Source organism: Chiloscyllium punctatum, chromosome 50 (assembly GCF_047496795.1).
Source record: "Chiloscyllium punctatum isolate Juve2018m chromosome 50, sChiPun1.3, whole genome shotgun sequence".
In the NCBI taxonomy this organism is placed as follows: Eukaryota; Metazoa; Chordata; class Chondrichthyes; order Orectolobiformes; family Hemiscylliidae; genus Chiloscyllium; species Chiloscyllium punctatum.
In genome coordinates, this window is record NC_092788.1 from 10,273,480 (window position 1) to 10,296,987 (window position 23,508).

General features: G+C 45.7%; 1 non-coding gene across 1 annotated transcript; it reads left to right on the plus strand.

Annotated features, from left to right (window-relative positions):
- The first annotated feature begins 20,677 nt into the window (after window positions 1-20,677).
- trnak-cuu (transfer RNA lysine (anticodon CUU)) lies at window positions 20,678-20,759 on the plus strand. Its single transcript has one exon. It is a non-coding gene; the product is annotated as a tRNA-Lys (tRNA).
- Window positions 20,760-23,508: the final 2,749 nt, after the last annotated feature.

Below are 23,508 nucleotides of genomic sequence, written 5' to 3' on the forward strand. Positions count from 1 at the left end.
ACACTCAGAAGCCAAAAATAAAACACCAGGGAACGATACAGAAAAACAAACAATTAATTAACTGATAACATGTTGCGAAAATATGGATAAGGAGACAGGGGAGTGAGAATAACTGGAGAAGTGAGACAATGGTGGGTCCAATCACAAAAATGAGAACATCAAATGAAAACATTGGCAGATCAGTTGAAATGCTTCGTTACATCAAAATCCGAATCGGCCTCACAGAACCAACCCAGATATCATAAGCTGGGACAAGGAACTAGCCAGAATGGAGAGCTGTGCAGACCATGCTAGTGGAGTACTCCATAAACTGGGAGAAAGTGAGGACTGCAGATGCTGGAGATCAGAGCTTAAAAATGTGTTGCTGGAAAATATAGAGAGAGGGAGAGAGAAAGAGAGAGAGAGAGAGTGTGTATGTGTATGCGTATGTGTGTGTTTTGGTGGCGATAAATATGAAAATTGTTTGAGAGAGAACACACATGGACGGAATCAGTTTAAATGAGAACAAGTGACAAGGGTTTGGGTAATCAATATAGAGACACTGAGGATTGTGCCACAGACAGAGGAAACGATGTGGTTCAAAATATTAAATTAAAGGCATTGCCAGACCCAGCAAAAATATAAATCGATCCTCAAAGAAATGATGGGATTTTGGTGTGAGGTGAGAACTGAGCCTTGGAATGTCGACTCAGATTTGCAGGTTTGAATTTGGGAGTGTCAGCAGCAGATTATTGGGATCATTAAGACTACATTTCATAGCTCAGGGTTCAAATCGCAGATAGAATAAGCCAGTGAAGTATATTCAGGAGACGTTAACAATTACAAATAGGAATGATTCAGATATGGGTTCGGAATCAGCTCGTGGACAAAGGGATCACCATAGTTGTGACTCGTGTGTTTCAGCCTCAGATAATGGCCAGGGATGAGATGAAGTCAGAGGAACGAAATGGTGTTTGTAACCAGAACAGAAGACAGTGACCTCCAAGCTTTCAATATTGAACTAGGGCTGTGATACAATGAATTGTGTTCCATAGCTGAAACTGAGTAGGCCAACCGACAAGGCACAGTGCCCGAACGAAAGAAGGAAAGTTGTTCCTGGTGGTTTGGAGAGTGAATGTTTACACAGTAGAGTAAATGTAAAGAAAAATAATACAGTCACACATGATTAATGCAAATAATAAATGGACAGTGAAACTTACCAGGTACACCAATAATAGCCAGGGTAGGATAATAAAAATATTGAATAATGTAAAGTCCATATTCGATCCGCAATGGTAATGACCAGGAATGATATGTAGAAAGAATCCATACACAATAGGATAACCTCCTGTCCATTGTTGTTACATTCCAGTCTAAAGTTCTCAGAGGCAGATCTCCCATTCCCCCGTCTCTGCAGCTGCTGATCCCTGTGAGTGCTGTCGGTGAGACACCCACTCATACTATGGGATAACATATTTAACGGTGTCCATTTTATCATTAAAATATGTAAACCCTCCACTGGGATAAGTACAATCTCTGGAGACTGACATTAATCACAGTCACCAAACAAACAGCTTCAGTTAACCAGTTCCTTACCTCATTTTACACATCCCAATAAAAGGGAACATTTACTCAGTCTGGACTGAGTGGATGACTGTTGCCGAGGGATAGATCATAAACCTTTCAATCTTTTTTAATCTTTCTTCCTTGTGTGTAGGAGTATTGCTGGAACATTGTAGGATTGTATATGTTCCATCCTGTTTGTAAAATGGAGACAGGGATAGAATAACAGATCAGATGCATAAAATGCCTTGTAGGGACGTTTCTAGATACTTGAGTAATGCTGCTCGTAGTTTGAAATGCCCTGGCATCAAACCATTTCATAACTTCGAGGCACCATTCAGCACATTGAAATTGCTGTCAGGAACAGGGAGAAACAATTCTATCCCCAAGTGCATTCTATAGAGACATAGGAAGACATAGGCCTTTCGGCCTGTTACAGAGGGACAGGAGGAACAGATCAGCCTCTTGAAACTGTTACCCGTTCAGCTTCTCAGACCAGTATAACAAAAGCAGAGTCAGTTAGCACGATTGCTTAGTTAATGAGAAATAAAATATAAATGCAACATTCTGATTTTGATGGTATTTTACAAAAAAAGCAGAAAGATTTTCAGTCAATACGAACTGATTGGAATGTCAAAAGGCCATTCAGTCCATCAGTTTCATTACACAGGAACAGCTGGTGAGCATAGAGCTGTTAGAGCCTGTTACTCAGTAGCAACAGGAGGAGAGCAAACAGATATTGCAGACAGTTACTCAGGAGCAGCAGGAGGAGGGCACACAGCTATTGGAGCCTGTTACTCAGGGGCAGCAGGAGGAGAGCACACAGGTATTGGTGCCTGTTAGTCAGGAGCAGCAGGAGGAGAGCACACAGCTATTGGAGCCTGTTACTCAGGAGGAGGGCACACAGTTATTGGAGCCTGTTACTCAGGAGCAGCAGGAGGAGAGCACACAGGTATTGGAGCCTGTTACTCAGGGGCAGCAGGAGGATAGCACACAGGTATTGGAGCCTGTTACTCAGGAGCAGCAGGAGGAGAGCACACAGGTATTGGAGCCTGTCACTCAGGGGTAGTAGGAGGAGGGCACACAGCTATTGGAGCCTGTTCCTCAGGAGCAGCAGGAGGAGGGCACACAGCTATTGGAGCCTGTTACTCAGGGGCAGGAGGGTGTGAGCATGCAGCTATTGGTGCCTGTTACTGAAGGGCAACAGGAGGAGAGCACACAGCTATTGGAGCCTGTTACTCAGGGGTAGCAGGAGGAGAGCACACAGGTATTGGAGCCTGTTACTCAGGGGCAGGAGGGTGTGAGCATGCAGCTATTGGAGCCTGTTACTGAAGGGCAACAGGAGGAGAGCACACAGCTATTGGAGCCTGTTACTCAGGAGCAGCAGGAGGAGAGCACACAGTTATTGGAGCCTGTTACTCAGGGGTAGCAGGAGGTTAGCACACAGGTATTGGAGCCTTGACTGAAGGGCAGCAGGAGGTGAGCACACAGGTATTGGAGCCTGTTACTCAGGGGCAGCAGGAGGAGGGCACACAGGTATTGGTGCCTGTTAGTCAGGAGCAGCAGGAGGAGAGCACACAGCTATTGGAGCCTGTTACTCAGGAGGAGGGCACACAGTTATTGGAGCCTGTTACTCAGGAGCAGCAGGAGGAGAGCACACAGGTATTGGAGCCTGTTACTCAGGGGCAGCAGGAGGATAGCACACAGGTATTGGAGCCTGTTACTCAGGAGCAGCAGGAGGAGAGCACACAGGTATTGGAGCCTGTCACTCAGGGGTAGTAGGAGGAGGGCACACAGCTATTGGAGCCTGTTCCTCAGGAGCAGCAGGAGGAGGGCACACAGCTATTGGAGCCTGTTACTCAGGGGCAGGAGGGTGTGAGCATGCAGCTATTGGTGCCTGTTACTGAAGGGCAACAGGAGGAGAGCACACAGCTATTGGAGCCTGTTACTCAGGGGTAGCAGGAGGAGAGCACACAGGTATTGGAGCCTGTTACTCAGGGGCAGGAGGGTGTGAGCATGCAGCTATTGGAGCCTGTTACTGAAGGGCAACAGGAGGAGAGCACACAGCTATTGGAGCCTGTAACTGAAGGGCAGCAGGAGGTGAGCACACAGTTATTGGAGCCTGTTACTCAGGAGCAGCAGGAGGTGAGCACACAGGTATTGGAGCCTGTTACTCAGGGGCAGCAGGAGGTGAGCACACAGCTATTGGAGCCTGTTACTCAGGGGTAGCAGGAGGTTAGCACACAGGTATTGGAGCATGTTACTGAAGGGCAGCAGGCGGATAGCACACAGCTATTGGAGCCTGTTAATCACGGGCAGCAGGTGGAAACAGGAATACAGGAACAGGAGCCAGTCATTAAACTGCTCTCGACTTCGACAGAGGAACAGAAGCGAGTCACTCGACTGCTCGAGCCTGGGACACAGGAACAGGAGGCCATCACTCAACTGCTCGAGACTGGGACACAGGAACAGGAGGGAGTCACTCAACTGCTCGAGACTGGGACACAGGGATAGGAGGCAGTTATTCTCTGATCTGATTGTGATTCCTTCATTCCATTTTTAAGATATTCCCCTCTCTGCAGTCTCTGCTCCTTTTGATGGTCATGTTGCAGATGCTGTCACTACAGTCACCATGAATCATCCAGAGTGGGTCACCAAAGCATCTGGTCTTCCTGAATTTCCACAGCAGCTTAAAGCACAGCCTCCAGGAAACCGTCCCCAGCTTTTCCACTGTCACTCAAGTGCTAGTGAGAAGGCTCTTCTGGATCAGTAACAGTGCAAGCGATTCCTTGTGTTACTGAGCACATGATCAGTAGAGAGTGATTACCACAGGCGTTCAATTGATCGGCGCAGAGCAAGTTAGAAAGGTGTGCATCAAAACTGCTGGAAGTCCACTATCCAACATGGAGCACAGAGCAGGACACCGGGAAGTCAAATAAAACACAAGCTATACTTTTTGAACATTGTTTCTAAGCAGCTTAATGTTGGAAGCTGATGCTCAGTTTAAATTACAACAGTTTAAATACAACAAATGGGACGGATTTGGGAAATAGACGGATGGAGAGAGACTCAGAGTCGGTGTTGCGGATGGATGTGTTCGCATGTTTAAAAATGCTGAAGTGAAGACATTTCGATAGCATCAAGTAACATAGGCGGGTATTTCCGGCAATGGTGAATTAATAGTATACTGGTGTGAGTTCAGACAGAATCATAGACTCTCGGAGATGTACAGCACAGAAACAGACCCTTCAGTCTAAGTTGTCCATGCCGATGGGATATCCCAAATTAAACTAGTCCCATTTGCCAGCACTTGGCACATTTCGATGTAAACCCTTCCTCTTCATGTACCCATCCAAATGCCTTTTAAATGTTGTAATCATAACAGGCACCACCACCTCCACTGGTAGCTCATTCCACACATGTACCATTCTGTATTAGAAAAACTTGGTCCTTGGGTCTCACCTGAAATCCATGCACTCTAGTTTTGCGAAAGAGATATGCCTATTAACCCTACATATGCCTCTCATACTCCAAGAAAAATCACCCCAACCTACTCACTCTCTCCCTGCAGCTCAAATCCTGGCAACATCCTTGTAAATCTTTTCTGTCTCCCTTCAAGTTTCACAATATCTTTCTGATAGGAGGGAGACCAGAATTGAATACAATACCCCAAAATAACCGAATTAATGTGCTGTACAGCAGCAGCATGGCCTCCCAATTCATATAGTCAAAGCACTGACCAATAAAGGCAAGCATGCCAAATGGCTGCTACTGTATTCTATCGAACTGTAACACAACTTTCAAGGAATTTTGAACCTACACTCCAAAACCGTTTTGTTCAGCAACACTCCACAGGACCTTACCATTAAGTGTCTACCTCCTGCCCTGATTTGCATTTCCAAAATGCAGTGCCTCACATTTATCTGCACTAAACACCATTCGCTGCTCCTCAGCCGATCAGCCCACCTGATCAAGATCTCGTTTTACTCTGATGTAAACCTTCTGTGTGTCCACAACAACATCAGTTTTGGTGTCATTTGCAAACTAACCAACTATCGCTGCTGTGTTCACATCCAAATGATCTATATAAATAATGAAAAACAGTGGACCCAGCACTGATACTTGTCGCACACCACTGGTTACAACCCACCAGTTCGAAAAGCAATCCTCCATCACCACCCTCTATCTCCTACCTTCGAGCCAATTTTGTATCCACATGGCTAGTTTTCCATGTGCATTCCATGTGAACTAACCTAGTTAACCAGTCTACCATGTAGAACATTGTCAAATGCCTTAATGAAGTCTATATCGCAATGTACACCTCTGCCTCAATGAATCCTCTTAGTCAGTTTCTTCACAAAATCTCAGTCAATTTCGTGAGACACCATTTCCTGTGCTTAAAGCTACGTTGACGATTCCGTATCAGTCCTTGCCATTCAAAATGCATGCAGACCTTGTGCCTCATAATCCATACCAACAACTTGCCCATCACTGACGTCAGGCTCACCGGCTTTTCCTTACCATCCTTCTTAATGTTTTTAATGTAATGACATCACGTTATCAAACCTCCTACCTTCCTGCACCTCACCTGTGACAATCAATGATACAAGTATCTCAGCATGTGACCCAGCAGTCCCTTCCCTAGCTTCCCACAGAGTTCGAGGTTACAGCTTATCAGGTCCTGGGGACTTTTCCATCTTTACAGGCTTTACGAACAACATCATCTCTTCCTCTGTAATACAGACACTTTTCAAGATGTCACTGTTAATTTCGGAAGCTCCTTAGCTTCCATATCCTTCTGCACAGTAAATACTGATGCAAGGTGCTTGTTTAGTATCGCCTCCATCTCCTGTTGTTCTGCACATCGGAAGCCTTGCTGATCCTTAAGTGACCCAAAACTCTCCCGTGTTACTCTTTCGTCCTTAATGTGTTTGTACAGTACCTTTGAATTCTCCTTAACCCTATTTGTCAAAGCTATCTCAAGCCCCCTTTATGGCCTCCGGATTTCCCTTTTAATTATACTTCTACTGGCGATAGACTCTTCTCGACAGTCACTTTAAATCTGGAATTCAGAGGCTGATGACGATGATATATCTAGTTTTGATTGTTTGAAATACCCAACTAGTTCGCTGATGCCCTTGAAGGAAGCAAACAGCCATCCTTACCTGGTCTAGGTTACATGTGACTCCAGACCCACAACAATATGGTTAACTGTTAACTGCCTCTTGGCAATTAGTGATGGGTAATAAATGCAGTCTAAGCCAGTTATACTCTCATCCCGTGAATGAATACTGTAAAAACATCGACTCCTGATATCCGTATATGACATTGGCATCCCTCTTACCCGTGACCAGGCCATCAATGTCTCCAATCTGCCAGCAATTCCTTACACCTTCCAGCCTTACCCCTCACCCTAAAAGGGGCATACTGTCTCTGGGCTCTTGATATCTCATTTTTGAAGGCTTCCCACTTCTGAGCTGGCCCCTTATCTGTGAATATCGATTCCAATCCAGTTTGGAAGTTAGAGTCATAGTGTCATAGAGATGTGCAGCATGGAAACAGACCCTTCGGTCCACCTCATCCATGCCGACTAGATATCCCAACCCAATCCAATCCCACCTGCCAGCATCCTGCCCATTTCCCTCCAAACCCTTCCTAGTCATGCACTCATCCAAATGCCTCTTAAATGTTGCAATTGTACCAGCTTCCACCACTTCCTCTAGCAGCTCATTCCATACACGTACCACCCTCTGTGTGAAATATTGTCCCTTCAGTCATTTTTATATCCTTCCCCTCTCACCCCAAACCTATACCCTCTCGTACTGGACTCTCGGACCCTAGGGAAAAGACTTTGTCCATTTACCCTATCCAAGTTCTTGCCTAATATAATCAAATTAGCCTTCCTCCAATTTAAAACATTATCTTTTAGATCCACTTCATCCATTTCCATCTCTGTTTTAAAACTAATAGAATTATGAGTGCTTGTTGCAACGTGCTTCCCCACTGATAACTCAATCTCCTGCCCTACCTCGTTTCCCAAGGGTAGGTCAAGTTTATGTCCGTCTCTGTGATGGAGAGCATTGGACAAGCAACTGCAGCTTTGTGACTGTTAGTGGTTTCAACAGAATCTATGACTCACTGGTCTGAATCTAAGAATAATTTGTCTCAGTGACGTTTTCATTGAATGTGACAGATGGATTGTCTGTACGAGGCTGAGCAAGTTTCTGGTGCTATCTTATCAAACTCACCTCATTAACTACCCACTCCACCCCATGGTGTCCCTCTTATTCAATACCAGCCCGATTCTCACACCCATCATGGCTAGAGGTACTCACCATCGCTCGGATGCCCCTGGATATTCCGTGATCTCTGGCACTGGTGCCATCTTCAAAAGGCCAATGGGCAGACGGTTGAGCTTTCTTAGTTAGAAGTTGCCTTGCACAGTTTACCCTGAGCATGGCAGATAAGGGACAATTACAACACGGTTTTTTGAACAGGGGTTTGGAAGACCTGGTGGATGGGCTAGTAGAGAGTTAGACCATTCTCTTCCCAGAGGGACCCACACCACCAGACCCCCTGAGCATTGTCCGAGCTCACCACCCAGCTCAGTGCTGTATCTGCGGTCTGAGGAAATGTATAGCAATACAGGACAAGCATCAATAACCTTCCCCACTCTGTCAGGGTAAGGGTCACTGTATTCTCTCTGCTCCCTCGCACTCACTGTATATTTGTTATCGCACCGACCACCGAACTAGGCTCATGCTCCACCACTCTCACTCTTGCACCTTCTCTCCCTTTCTCTCTCTCCTAATTTCCCTCCACTATACCACCCACACTAATAACGCAACATGGCCGTAACACTATGGACTAACTCCCTCCTGACACCTCACCATTTCCCCTGCCACACCTACACCAGAACTAAGAGCAGGGCCACCCACTGCAACCTTCCCTCCCTCCCTCCCTTTGTACCATTCCAGGAGAAACAGCCTGCAATAGGACAGAAATGGTCAAGCCGGGTTGTGGAGTGCCCGATATCCGCTCCCTCATGCCACCATCACATGGGGACGACCCTGCTACGAGTTGGAGAGGACCGGGATGCCTCGTGTGGAGATTCTGAAACATCCACATCTCACCAAACGAGTAAGGAGCAATGTTCAGTGAAGGGCAATTCTCACTTTAAACCCACTGGCAGTTCCGTTTCCCCCGGCACAACGTAGAAGCCGTGGCCCTGATGCCATCTCTCTTTTGTGTCGAGCTGGTATAAATGGAAACTCCACCATCTCGGTGGCCGGAGGGTGGGCTCACAACACATCGTCACCATTACCTCCCAGGAAGGGAGCACGGAGGCTCCCTCCTATACCTCCTCCTGTAAAAAGCTCAAATACTGAAAATAATCTGTGACATTTACTGCTCTCCTCCCTTGTCCTGCCATGTCCAATAATCTGTCCTCATATATATCCAGCATCCTGTGCTCCTGCAGCCCTTTTGTAACTGTACAGATATTTTATATTGTCTGTCAATGTTATTCCTACCAAAGTGCATCATCTCACACTGCTCTGCATTGATGCTCATCTGCCATAAAACAGAACACTACACCAATTTGTCACTGCCCTTTTGGAGTTCCACACTGTCCTCCACACACTTTACAATTCTTCCAGGTTTGGTTTCGGCAAGCAATGAAATTGTCCTAAAATCACTCTCCACTAATACTTACTGACTCTCTCACTAGTGTGAACAAGCACAATACAAAAACACTCACCATGAACAGACTGAAAAAAACTGACACATTCCAGAGTCCAAGTGATATATTGACAAAGTTACCGGAGCAAGAGAAATACTGACAGACACTCCATGTCTGTATTAGTGTCAGTGTATGAGTGAGTGTCTCTATGTCTCTGTGTTCGTGTGTGTTTAACTGTGTGTATCACTGTAGGGCGAGTCTGGAAGTCACTGTGGTGTTAATGTGATGTACTATCCCCCTGACATGAGTTTCTGAGGAAGGGGTACTCAACCCAAAACATTAACTTCCATTTCTGCCCACAGATGGTGACCGACTTGCTGAGCTTTCTGTCGCTCTCAGACTCTGCTGGTCTCCCCACCCCTCTGTACAGGTGGAAATGGAGGGCGAAAATCATAGGGATTCAGTTTCGGAAGGACAGAGGGAATGTATCAGCTCACAGCACCATCCAAACTGAGAGCACCATCAACACACATATACGCACACACACACACTACAAACACGCACACACACAGGCATGTACACACATAGAGCTGCACACAGACGCTCATGCACAGATACACAATACTTATAGCCACCGCCACACACACTTACACACACACTACAAACGTGTGCACACACAGAGACACTTGCACACAGACATATACAGCTGCACACAGACACTCACATACAGATTCACATACCTATAGCCACCCTACACACGCACTTACAAATGCACACACATGCGACACACACCGAGATGCAGAGAGCCACACACACAAAGAGACATACACACACCCATGAGACACACACACACGCACACAAAATGCTTACACTCATGCAGATATATATACATACATGCACACATACGCATGCACTCAGACAGACACACACACACACCCGCAGAACACACACAGACACAGAGTTCATTCGTTTCTTCATTCCAACCCCACACCAGAACTTATCCCAGATCCATCCTTCCAACTCGGCACCTCCCTCTTGAACTGTGCTACCTGTCCGTCTTCATTCCCACTATCCACTTCACTCTTTGCTCCAACCTATCACCTTCACTCCACCATCATTTATTTGTCGCCTTCCCAGCTGCCTTACCCAAGCACCATCCCCTTCCATTTATCGTTCGGCCCACATGGTCCACAAGCCTCGTTACTAATGATGAGATTATGCTCGAAATTCCAACTTTCATGCTCCTTGGATGCTGCCTGAAATTCTGTGCTTTTCCAGCACCACACTCTTTGACATAGACACACACGCCCCCACAGACACAGAAACACACACACAGACACACACGCACACACAGACACAGAAACACACACACAGACACACACACACAAACACAAAGACAACCATGCTTCCCACTCTCGAAAACATCCACACTCCCCACACAGAGACACCCACACTGCCCACACACACACATACTCACACACAGACAGGCATACACATTCAAACAAACATGCACACTAACACACATAGACACCCACCCTCCCCACAAATGCACATTTACTCTCATACACGGACAGACACACTCAGCCAGACACACAACTAACACATATGCAGACACGCAAAAAGCACATGTACGTACATACATGCACAAAGGAACACACAGACAGAAACACAGACACACACACACACAGGCACACAGATACATATTGATATGCACATACACTGGCACACAGACAGAGGCATACATACATTGACACATAGAAAACACCCTTACAAGCCCCCTACACACAGACACCCACACTCCTCACACACACGCAGAATCACAGCTACACAGAGACACACAATCACTCGCACACACACAAAACAAGCACATATTATCACACAGACACACAGAGATATACAGAGACATGCACACACCGACACACACCAACACAGACATACAGACATGCACACACAGAGGTAGACATACATTGACACATGTACACACACAGTGACAAGATCCATTGAATCAGATTCCGTGAAAAACAAAAGCCGATGGAATGAAAAGTGCCATGAGAGCGAGAATATAACATTATATGTGAGGAAGTTGTTTTCCAGACTCGATGAGAGTGCACAATGCTATTTCCAGGGATCAATGTCTGGATAAGTAGACAGAATTAGCATCGGCTGTTATTGTACTGCATCTTTTGTAAAATTTGCGAAAGCACAGGCCTTTTCTATAGAGGGGTCAACTTCAAAATCTTCAATGATACAAAACACACAAATGAGGTGAACAACAAAGCAACCACAGAAACTCGTGTTACGTCATGGGGTAAACGCCCCGGCTCAACCTTTGCTCAAATTCGCTCTCTGCCAAATTCCTGAGCCAGAGTTTCGAACAGTGAATGGTCTATGTTAATAAACACTGCTCGAATTTCACAACTTCTGTATTTAATACGCCCCTACATGTATGTCTGACAATAGAAATTGCTCCCTCACTGTGTTACTTCAGCACACGTAGAGAAAAAATAAACATGAGAACAACAGTCACGTATGTGACGGGGATTTGACCCAATGCACACCTCTTCCCACCCTACCTCCTGCACACCTCTTCCCACCCTACCTCTTGCATTACACCTCTTCCCACCCTACCTCTTGCAAAAATGCCATCCCATATTCCCAATTTCTCCGCCTCCGCCCGACCTGTTCCCAGGCGGACCAGTTCCACCACAAAACACACAAGATGGCCTCCTTCTTTAGAGACCGCAATTTCCCTTCCCACGTTGTTAAAGATGCCCTCCAATGCATCTCATCTACATTCGGCACCTCCGCCCTCAGACCCCACCCCTCCAACCGTAACAAGGACAGAACGCCCCTGGTGCTCACCTTCCACCCTACAAACCTTCGCATAAACCAAATCATCCGCTGTCATTTCTGCCACCTCCAAACAGACCCCACCACCAGGGATATATTTCCCTCCCCACCCCTTTCCGCCTTCCACAAAGACCGTTCCCTCTGTAAGTACCTGGTCAGGTCCACGCTCCCCTTCAACCCACCCTCCAATCCTGGCACTTTCCCTGCCACCGCAGGAACTGGAAAATCTGCGCCCACACCTCCTCCCTCACCTCTCTCCAAGGCCCTAAAAGAGCCTTCCACATCCATCAAAGTTTTATTTGCACATCCACTAATATCATTTATTGTATCCGTTGCTCCCGATGTGGTCTCCTCTACATTGGGGAGACTGGGCGCCTCCTAGCAGAGTGCTTTAAGGAACATCTCCGGGACACCCGCACCACTCAACCACACCGCCCTGTGGCCCAACATTTCAACTCCCCCTCCCACTCTGCCGAGTACATGGAGGTCCTGGGCCTCCTTCACCACCGCTCCCTCACCACCAGAGGCCTGAAGGAAGAACGCCTCATCTTCCGCCTCGGAACAATTCAACCCCAGGGCATCAATGTGGACTTCAACAGTTTCCTCATTTCCCCGTCCCCCACCTCGCCCTAGTTCTAAACGTCCAGATCAGCACTGTCCCCATGACTTGTCCGGACTTCTCGTCCCTGCCTAGCTCCTTTTCCACCTATCCACTCCACCCTCTCCTCCCTGACCTTTCACCTTAATCCCCTCCCCCAATCACGCATGGTACTCTACGCTACTTTCTCCCCACACCCACCCTCCTCTACCCTCCTCCACGCTTCAGGTTCACTGCCTTTATTCCTAATGAAGGGATTCTGCCCGAAACGTCGATTTCGAAGCTACTCGGATGCTGCCTGAACTGCTGTGCTCTTCCAGCACCACTAATCCAGAATCTGGTTTCCAGCATCTGCAGTCATTGTTTTTACCGCCTTGCAGTTCTTCCCCACACTGTGTCACACAGCAGGGTCCTTCGGTGAAATGAACAGCCGTGAATGACATGTAGATCAGTATGTTAGAGACAGCATTTCGACACAGATACAGTTCCCTATTATTAGAACAAGCAGCACTGATGATTAATAACCTCAGATAGAAGCAAGTGATAGAGATTTACCGTGGACTCGATGGGCTGAACGGCTTCTGTCGGCACGTGAATGACGTCACCCGTCTCTGCCGTCCCTCTGTCTCTGTGACAGAGTGGCTGAGGGAGAAATAATGGCTCATTTTTAATCCTCCCTTCCACTTTGGACTGTCTGCAGCCCCGCAGCCCCTGGCTGTGGGAATGGTTCTCAGTGAGTGAGGGTTTCATTCGGAGTCGCTTCATCTGGGACAGTTGGGACTCAGATGTTAACCGATGCCCGATTGCAGCAAAGAAACCGACGGCTCTGAAACAAAAGCCCTCCTGCTGGATTGTTCTGTAAAGATTGATTCTGTACATCCAATGGGCAACACCAAAATGCACTGATTTGAATTTTACTGAGGGAAGAGAGTCCACAGCCCATTTCTCTCTTTCCCACCAGCTCAGCATCTTTCTCTCTCTCTCAAATAAATGATATTTGGAGGAAGTTCGCAATCAAAGTTGCTAGGTTCCAGCAGCGCTCTTGCACCTGACTGTGCCCGTGAGAGGAAGCTTCAGAGCATATCCGTTTTACATCCCCTCATAATGCCTGCAAGTGGAGGGACATGGCTGAATACTCTGCCAATAGGGACAGCTCAGTCCACGGTGATGGGATAAACAGCACCGTCCCGCGTGGGGACATTCTGCCGATCAGACACAGTCCACTTTATCATTCAGATCATACCAGAGTGAGAAAGCTCGAGAAGCCCAAGCGGTCACTCGTACCTGTGCCAACTCGGGAGTTGCAAAAGATTGGTGAAAGTGGAAAGTGGATTTGTTCACGTTTCACGTGTTTCCGTGAAGCAGGAAGCAGAAGAAGATACACAGTGATGCGATTGAGATCTGACTACAGGAGCAGCAAATAAGTTGTACAGCGCAGGGGAGAGCTTTGAAGTATTGAATTCTGGCTAATGGGACGATCATGCTTTTACTAGGCCACGCTGCTACAGAGGAAACTATGTCAGTGTCTCTCAGCATTGTGATGTCACAGGCAAATGTCGCTGTTACACTGCAGGAAATTCCTTTTTCCAATCTGAGTTCAGTCCATATGTAAAGGTGTAGCTTATATATCGAATCCTTTCACATAAATAATTCCACTGCACCTCAGTGTGTTGTATTGTCTCCTTTCCACTTTACCTGTCATTGTGCCTGCACTGAAGTTGATTTTCGACTTGTGCGAGTCTTTTACAATCAGGGTGATGTGATGCAGTTGTACTGACCCATCTTCTGGCGGAATTTTCCACTTCATTTCAGCCCGCCCTAACTTCGCTATCTGATACAATTCCCATTGTTTAGATGTTAATCGCTCGTCTCAGATCCAGCCTGCCCTCACCCAAAATAAATGGAAAATTCGGTCACACTGTGATCACTGCAAGCGAGGGATATATTCACTCTAAGGTCATTGATAATTCCAAGAATAAAGTTAGGACTGCAGATGCTGGAGATCAGAGTTGGTAGTGTGATGTTGGAAAAGCACAGCAGATCAGGTAGCATCCGAGGAACAGGAGAATTCAGGTTTCAGACTGAAGCCCTTCATCAGGAATAAGGCTTGTGAGTCGGGGTTGAAAGATAAATGGAAATGGTGTGGGGTTAAGGGGAAATAGCTGGAAAGCAATAGATGGATGAATAGGAGAGAGAAGATAATAGGTCAGAAATAGCAGTGATGGAATGGGTCGAGAGGGCGGTGCCGAGTTGAAGGCTTGGGCTTGGGGGAGGGGAAATGAAGTAACTGTTCAAATTCACATTTATCCCGTGTGGTGTTAGGGTCCCACGCCGGAAGGTGTGGCGTCCCTCCTCCAGGCGTTGGGTGGTAACGGTTTGGCAGTGGAGGAGGTCCAAGACCTGATGTCTTTGTTGGGGTAGGAGGGGGAGTTGAAGTGTTCAGCCACGGGTTGGTGACGTTGATGGTGGTGGGTTTCCCAGAGATGTTCTCTGAAATGATCTGCAAGAAGGTTTCCTGTCTCCCTGATGTAGAGGAGACCGCACTGGGCGCAACGGATTCAGTATATGACATTGGTAGCTGTAAAGGGGAATTTCTAATGGATGTGGAATGATCCATTCAGGCCTAGGCTGAGGTGAGGGGAGTGGTCTGTGTGCTCGTTTCACCCTTCCTTTGGTGGCAGTGAAAGGTGCCAGGACAGGGTTGTGGGCTTATGGGGGGATGTGTGGACCTGAAGAGGGGGTCATGGGGGGAATGGGCTTTACGGAATTTTGGCAGGGCTGGGCAGCGAAATATATCTCTGGTGGTGGTGTCTGTTTGGAGGTGGCATCAGTGACAGAATATGATGCGTTTATGCGGAGTTTCATGGGGTGTAAGGTGAGCACCAGGTGGTTCTGTCCTGGTTGCGTTGAGAGGCGTGGCTTCAAGGGTGGTGGTGTGTGAAATGGAGGTGATGAACTCGACGGCGCTTTCAACCACGTGGGAAGGCAATTTGTGATTGTGGAAAAAGGAGACCAACTGGCTCTTTATGTGGTGAAATTGGTCATCCTGGGAACAGATGTGCTGGAGGTGGAGGAATTGGGAATAAGGAATGTCGTTCTTACACGAGATAGGGTTGGAGGAGATGTAGTCTAGATACATGTGGGGTCAGTGGGCTTGTAATATATGCCTGTAATTCGTCAGTCGCCAGAGTCGGTGATGGAGAGGTCCAGGAAGGTGAGGGAAGTTGCCAACATGATCCGGATAAATTTGAGGTCGGAGTGGAAGGTGTTGCTAAAGTTGGTGAGCTATTCAACCTCCTCGTTGGAGCACCAAGTGGACTCAAACATTCATCAATGTAGCGGAGGAACAGGTGGAGGATGGTGCCTGTGTAATTGCGAAAGATGGACAGTTCCGCGTATCTGACAAACAGGCAGGCAGAGCTAGGTCCTATGTGGGTGCCCATGGCGACCAGTTTCGATGGAGGAAGTGGGAGAATTGGAAAGAGAAGTTCTTGATTGTGAGGACATGTTCAGCCAGGTGGATGAGGATGTCGGTGGAAAGGTACTGGTTGGGATGGTGTGAGATTAAGAAATGGAAGGCTTGCAGACTTCTGTCATGGCAGATAGATTTGGACAGGGACTGGATGACCATGGTGAAGATGACGCGTTGAGGGCCAGGGAAACGAAATTCTTGGAGAAGGTGAAATCCATGGGGGTGTCACGAATGTAAGTGGGCATTGCCTGAACTGGGGAGAGAGGATTGTGTCGAGGTAGGAAGAGATGGTTCGGATGGGACAGGCTCAGGATGAGACAATAGGTCGACTGGGGCAGTCAGATTTGTGAATCTTAGGAAGGAGGTAGAATCGGGAAGTGCGCAGTTCCCGGACAATGAGGTTGAAGGTTGTGGATGGGAGATGCCCAGAGGTGATGAGATTGTGGATGGTCTGGGAGATGATGGTTTGGTGAGGGGAGGAGAGTTTGTGATCGTGGTGTGTCGGAGAAGGTGCCTGCGAGTTGGCACCTGGCTTCAGCTTTGTTCCTCTCCCCGACTCACAAGCCTAATTCCTGATGAATGCCTTTTGCCTAAATCGTCCATTCTCCTGCTCCTCGGATGTTGCCTGACCTGCTGTGCTTTTCCAGTACAACACTCTCCACTCATTCATTATTACTGTATCATTTCACACTACCAGGTCCATGCTGTCTGTTTGATTCTAATGAGCACTGTTCTCATGAACTGCGGCAAAATCTGCCAATCTGAAACAAAAACAGAAATTGCTGTAAAATCACAGGTGAGCTGGCAGCATCTGTGCAGATGAATCACAGTTAACGTTTCACATCCATTGGGTCCGTCTCTCCACAGATGCTGCCAGACGTCCTGAAATATTCCAGCAACGTCTGTTTTTGTTTGATTTTCAACATCAGCAATTTTTTTCATTTTGTTTTCTTATTTTCTGCCAATATGATTTGGCTAAAGATTACGTTAAATGTTTTAATTATGACTGTGATGGAACGGCCAGATTCCACCAGCCGGCTCCTTTTATTTGGTTCACGTGACCAATGCTTTTCCGCTGGGTCACCGCACCCTACAGCTGCAGTGCATATAAATTGACAAGATTGTGGCATTCTCTCGGATTGGTAATCAGGAGCGAGATTGATTGAAATTGTTGAAAACATAAGATAAACTGGGAAAATATGGGATATTAAACGGGAAAATGAAAGGGAAAGAGAGAAAAGCGAATGACAGTTTTTTGACAAAATGGAAATGTAATTGCTCAAGATTCAGAAAGTGCTTTCATCCACAAACATACCATAATATGGAATGTAATTTTTAGGACAACCAATGCAAGCAGATAGCAAAATCTTAGTTTTAAAGTCTTGCTGCAATTGTTTTGGTTTTAATGAACGCACACATGGGTTTCAGTGCTGTAATGATCTGCTAAAATGGAGAAGGAAATCCTTGCCTTCGTGGATACGTGGGGAATGTTCACTGATTCATCCCCGTAATGGCAGGACTGTCCTCTGGAATCGTATGAGTAAAATCTTTCAATGTTCCATGGAGTTTCGAATGAGTGGTGAAAGGAATGTCTCCATTCACAAATTAATCATTCAGTAGAATTCCATACAGGGACCCATGAAATGGTGAACAAATTGAACAAGAATACGGGCATACGATACACAATAACGACGACAATTACTCTGTGAAAACTGTTGATTTCAGATCCACGGTGGCCTTTGGTGATGGCATTTACTGTCCAGAACCAGTCTGCACTGGAATGACGGGAGACACCCTAGGAAGTATTTGAACTTCAGTAACCTTAAGAAATAGCCGAGACTGACTCAGGACACGGGGATTTAGAGATGTTGGCCTTACAAACCTTTCAGACATTCCGTGGAAGAATAAAGGAAGTGATAGATAATTTTCGTCTCCATGGAGACGATGTTCATGAACTGGATAGATAATAATTTACCTTATTGGAGTTTATAAATAGAGGCGCCATATTTAAAAAGCAAAGAGTTCATAGTGTAACTGTAAAATCTTTCGGTCACCCTCAATGGGAGTATTGTATGTAATCCTTGGCCTCATTCTCCACCAAAGACATGTGAAGAAGTTAGAAAGGGCATAGACGCTGTTTCCTGGATAGCAAGATATTAGAAAGCCAAGTGATGTTGTTTACTGAGACATAAAAATATCAGAAAGGATACAAACGGGATGATGGAAAGAATGAAGGAGGTTATTCACGAGATTTGGAGATGCTGGAGTAGAAAAACGCAAGTTTGATGAAAACCAATGAGATTTTCACATAACGCGAGGCTTGAATGAGTAAATCGGGAAAGTCTCTCTTTCGAGTGAATCAATAACATTCGTTAGAGCTTGAAAACCATTAGTGAATAATTAAGAAAAGTTTGGATGAGAGTTTCTTCCACTCAATAGATTTATTTAAATCGTGAACGACTGTCCAGAAATAAAACGTAGAAGCTGACTTCAGAGTGTTTTAAAAGATACACGAGCAAACGTACAAGGAGATAATTTACCATTGAGTGAAAGTCAGTGTGTTTGCGTAACAATTTCGAATTTGTTGACTTCAGACACAAAGATATTTCATGAACATGTACAACTGAATAAGACTGAGTATAACAAGTTCATGGATTGGTAAGGGGTGTCCTATTATTCAAGGGGAAACTCTGTAAATGGAGCTGATGTCGTACGATAACTGCAGACAGAAATTATATCCTAATGACTAGGAATTGAATCGTCACTTGGAGATGCAACACCTACTTTAAAGATTTGACCACATTCACATGATGTTATGTACATTTCGTACATTCTTAACTCCACCCAAGAAATCCACCAAGAAGACTCTGTCCTTTTGTATTGTTAACCCTCTGTACTTCTGTGCAGCACGCCATTTAAGATAAAATATGCTCACACCAAAATTCAGTTCAATACAATATTCAAACGATCCTATGTGACTTCTTTTTTTATTATTGCAGCAACTTTGTGAGTTTGGAACAAACTGTGTAACATGAAACCAGTTCAACATCTATTTTCCCGGAATTTAAAGCAGTGCACATGGGAAACGTTATCCATCTGGTGAAAAATCACCTTCGGCTCTCTCTCCACATATGTCTCTTCACGTTTAGATACTTGCAGTATGTTTGTTGATCAAGGAGTCATTATCCAGAAAAAGTTGTTTCTCAATCCACAAACACGGGTCTTTTCACATAAACTTAGCTTTGCTCAATATCACCTTTTGTCCGTACCCCTCAACAAGAGGACAAATTGAAGCTGCTCCATGTAAGGCTCAAAATTGAAACTTCGGCACAGCACAGTCCACTATACTGGAACAGAGGTACCGTGCACTGGTGACCTTCAGCACAGGAGCAACACATTACTGCTTACCTCCACATTCCTGGTTTTACCTAAACGTTTGGGAAACTGAGTTTCTCTGATTCCATGGCTAGTAAACGGGGATTTTTTGATCATCTTCACCAGTGTTTCTGTCCCCGAGTGAGGAAAGTGATGGGTTACTCATTGTAAAGATGTAGATTGATGAAATATACAATTTCATATTTTGCCTTCATTAACTCATGAGCTTTTTATTTTGTTTTGCATCTGTCGAAATCTTAAAATCTTCATCTTGAACAGACTCAATGACAGATCTCCATTGTGTCTCTGGCTTCAAATTTCATAGTGTAAACTCCCTCTGAATTCTTCCACCGCATTCCGCTGTTTGGGAAGTGTTCCTGTTGTGGGAAATGCACTTCCCCGTGTGTCACGTGCTGCTCCCAGCATGCACACTGGCACTGCACTCATTTTCCTTCTGACACTTGCTCACTGTGTTGCTGTGATCATACAGTGACTTGGTGTCGCACGCCCAGGAAAATGATACACATCAAGGTTTTTGCATTGTTGAGTTCAATTGTCAGTTTAGCCTTATTTTGGATTTTGAAATTGTCTGTTCTGTACACAAGTGCGTGTCAAAAACATCTGAGCGGAAGTTAGGTCTTCCGAATAATGACATTGAGCACTTTGCACTCTCCTCCAGTCTGGAAAACAATTCCTCACAGGCAATTTAATAGACAATAGACAGCAGGTGCAGTAGTCGGTCATTCTGCCCTTCGAGCCAGCACCACCATTCATTATGATCATGGCTGAACATCCTCAATCTGTATCATGTTCCTGCCTTATCCCCATAACCCTTGATTCCACTATCCTTAAGAGCTCTATCCAACTCTTTATTGAAAGAACACCTCCTGCTCTCTCGGGTTCTTCATTCCGTTGACTTCAAATTTCACAGAATTCAACAGACCTTGTGACATATTCATTTCCTCATTTTTGTTCAGATCACTGTCTGCATAGTGTGACAGTGGGAGTGCACTTGCCCCACAACCCAGGGGTCAGACCATAGTCTTTGAACCGTACTGTGTTATTTCTCATTTCACCAATACCAAAAAGAAATATCTGCTGCTCTGCATGATTTACGAAATTCAATTATTTATAAGGTCATAGCTTTTCGAGTATCTGTGACGAGGTGGCCGAGAGGTTAAGGCGATGGACTCTTAATCCATTGTGCTCTGCACGCGTGGGTTCGCGTCCCACTCTCGTCGCTGTCGTCAACGGCTTTCAATGGTGCGGTTTTCAGATGATCACAGCTGTCATACGAAAACTGGGATTATAGTAGTTTTTTTATCTGCATTGACGCTTTGCACGCGTGGGTTCGAATCCCACTCTCGTCGCTGTCTTCAATGGTGCGGTTTTCAGCTGTCGCATTGAAACTGGAACTCCAATGGTCAGCTTATATGCATTGTCGCTATTACAAAATCTCAAGGAATAGTTTGTGCCGTTTGACTAAACTGCTTTGAAGTGTAGTTTGCTTTGGGATAATGAAAAGGAGCGCGATTTTCTTTTTCAAGTCAAGCTGCTGTTAACGTTTTTTCGTATGAGAGCTGCGAAATGCATGTTTATGCAAAGGGATTCTTAATGAATGTTTTGTCAGATGAAATCTGGAGGAAGTTGAGTAGAAGTAATTCATCCTGGTGAGAAGAGCACAGCGAAACAGCACAAAATAATGGAGATATTTCAAAGGGGCAGGGCGTGGGTGTAGGGGCACTGAGAACTGGCTGTAAATGCACAGTGGAGAATTGCCGCTGTGGGTGCCGTGCATGGGCACGGAGAGACTTACACATTGGTCTCGCCCTCGCCCCTTGCTCTCGCCATTGATGAATGCTGGACATAAGGCACAGATAAACACAAGATGTGGGAAGCAAGCTCCCTCTCGTTATGCACACACTGGATGCATTACATTGAACTATGAACAACTGGAGAAATCAGCATGTTACCTATAGGGATTGAAACTAAACTGTGGATCATTAACCGCAGATTCATGGAACATAAACATGAAAAATGATTTAAAATGTAGTGTGGAGGGTTGCTCGCTGAGCTGTAACTTTGATATCCAGACGTTTCATTACTTGGCTAGGTAACAGCATCATCAGTGGCGACCTCCAATTGAAGCAAAGCTGTTGTCTCCTGCTTTCTATTTATATTTTTCTCCTCGATGGGGTTCCTGGGGTTTGTGGTGATGTCATTTCCTGTTCGTTTTCTGATGGGTTGATAGATGGCATCTAGATCTAAGTGTTTGTTTATGGCATTGTGGTTGAAGTGCCAGGTCTCTAGGAATTCTCTGGCATGTCTTTGCTTAGCCTGTTCCAGGATAGATGTGTTGTCCCAGTCGAAATAGTGGTATTTTTAATCCGTGTGTAGGGCTACGAAGGAGAGAAGGTCGTGTCTTTTTGTGGCGAGCTGGTGTTCGTATATCCTGGTGGCTAACTTTCTTCCTGGTTGTCTTACGTACTGTTGGTGGCAGTCCTTGCATGGAACTTTGTAGATGACGTTGGTTTTGTCCATGGGTTGAACTGTGTCTTTTAAGTTTGTTAGTTTTTGTTTGAGAGTGTTGGTGGATTTGTGTACTACTAGGATTCCGAGGGGTCTGAATAGTCTGGCTGTCATTTCTGAAACTTCTTCAATGTACGGTAAGGTGGTTAAGGTTTCTGGCTGTGTTTGGTCTGCTTGTCGTGGTTTGTTCTTGAGGAATCTGCGAACTGTATTTTTTGAGAATCTATTCTTCTCGAATACGTTGAATAGGTGGTTCTCCTCTGTTTTCCGAAGTTCGTCTGTGTTGCAGTGTGTGGTGTGGTGGCTCATTGGAATAGTGTTCTGATACAGCTTCGTTTGTGTGTGTTGGGATGGTTGCTGGTGTAGTTAAGTATTTGGTCAGTGTTTGTCGGTTTTCTGTATACATAGGTTTGTAGTTCTCCGTTGTCCTTTCTTTCTACTGTGACGTTCAGGAATGCGAGTTTGTTCTTGGTTTCTTCCTCCTTGGTGAACTTTATGCCTGTGAAGGTGTTGTTGATGATGTCAAATGTCTCTTCCATCTTGTTTTGTTTTGTGATAACAAAGGTGTCATCTACGTAGCGGACCCAGATTTTTGGTTAGATTGTTGGTAGGGCTGTTTGTTCTCGTCTTTGCATTACCGCTTCTGCTATGAATCCTGACAGCGGAGATTCCATGGGTGTGCCGTTGGTTTGTTTGTAGACGATGTTGTTGAAAGTGAGGTGGGTGGTGAGGCACAGGTTCACTAGCTTCATGATGTTTTCGTTGGTAATGTGATTGATGGTTGTTGGTGCGTCTGTGATGGTCTCTTCTAAAAGTGTGGTAATTGTTTCCTTTGCCAGGTCGATGTTGATGAAGGTGAACAGTGCTGTTATGTCGAATGAGATCATTGCTTCTTCTTCCTCTATTTTGGTGTTTTTGATGATTTTTAGGAATTCCTGGGTGGAGTGGATGGAGTGCTGTGACTCTTCTATGAGGTATTTCAGTCTTGCGTGTAGTTCTTTGGCCCGTCTGTAAGTTGGTGTTCCAGGTAATGAGACTATGGGTCTGAGGGGGGGCTCCTGGTTTATGTATTTTTGGTAGTCCGGTTCGACTTGGGAAATACCTTGATCCTGGGACAGTCTAAGCAAAGACATGCCAGAGAATTCCCAAAGGCCTGGCACTCCAACCACAACGCCATAAACAAACACATAGATCTACATGCCATCTGTCAACCCCGCAGAAAACGAACAGGAAATGACATCACCACAAACCGCAGGAACCCCATCCAGGAGAAAGATATAAATAGAAAGCAAGAGACAACAGCTTCGCTTCACATGGAGGTCGCCACTGATGGTGTTACCTAGCCAGGTAATGAAACATCTGGATGTCAAACCTCCAGCTCCGCGAGCAAACCTACACCCTAAACCTCAACCTGAGTTACAAACCTTCACAATCCTTGCGATTTAAAGTGTCTGTACGCAT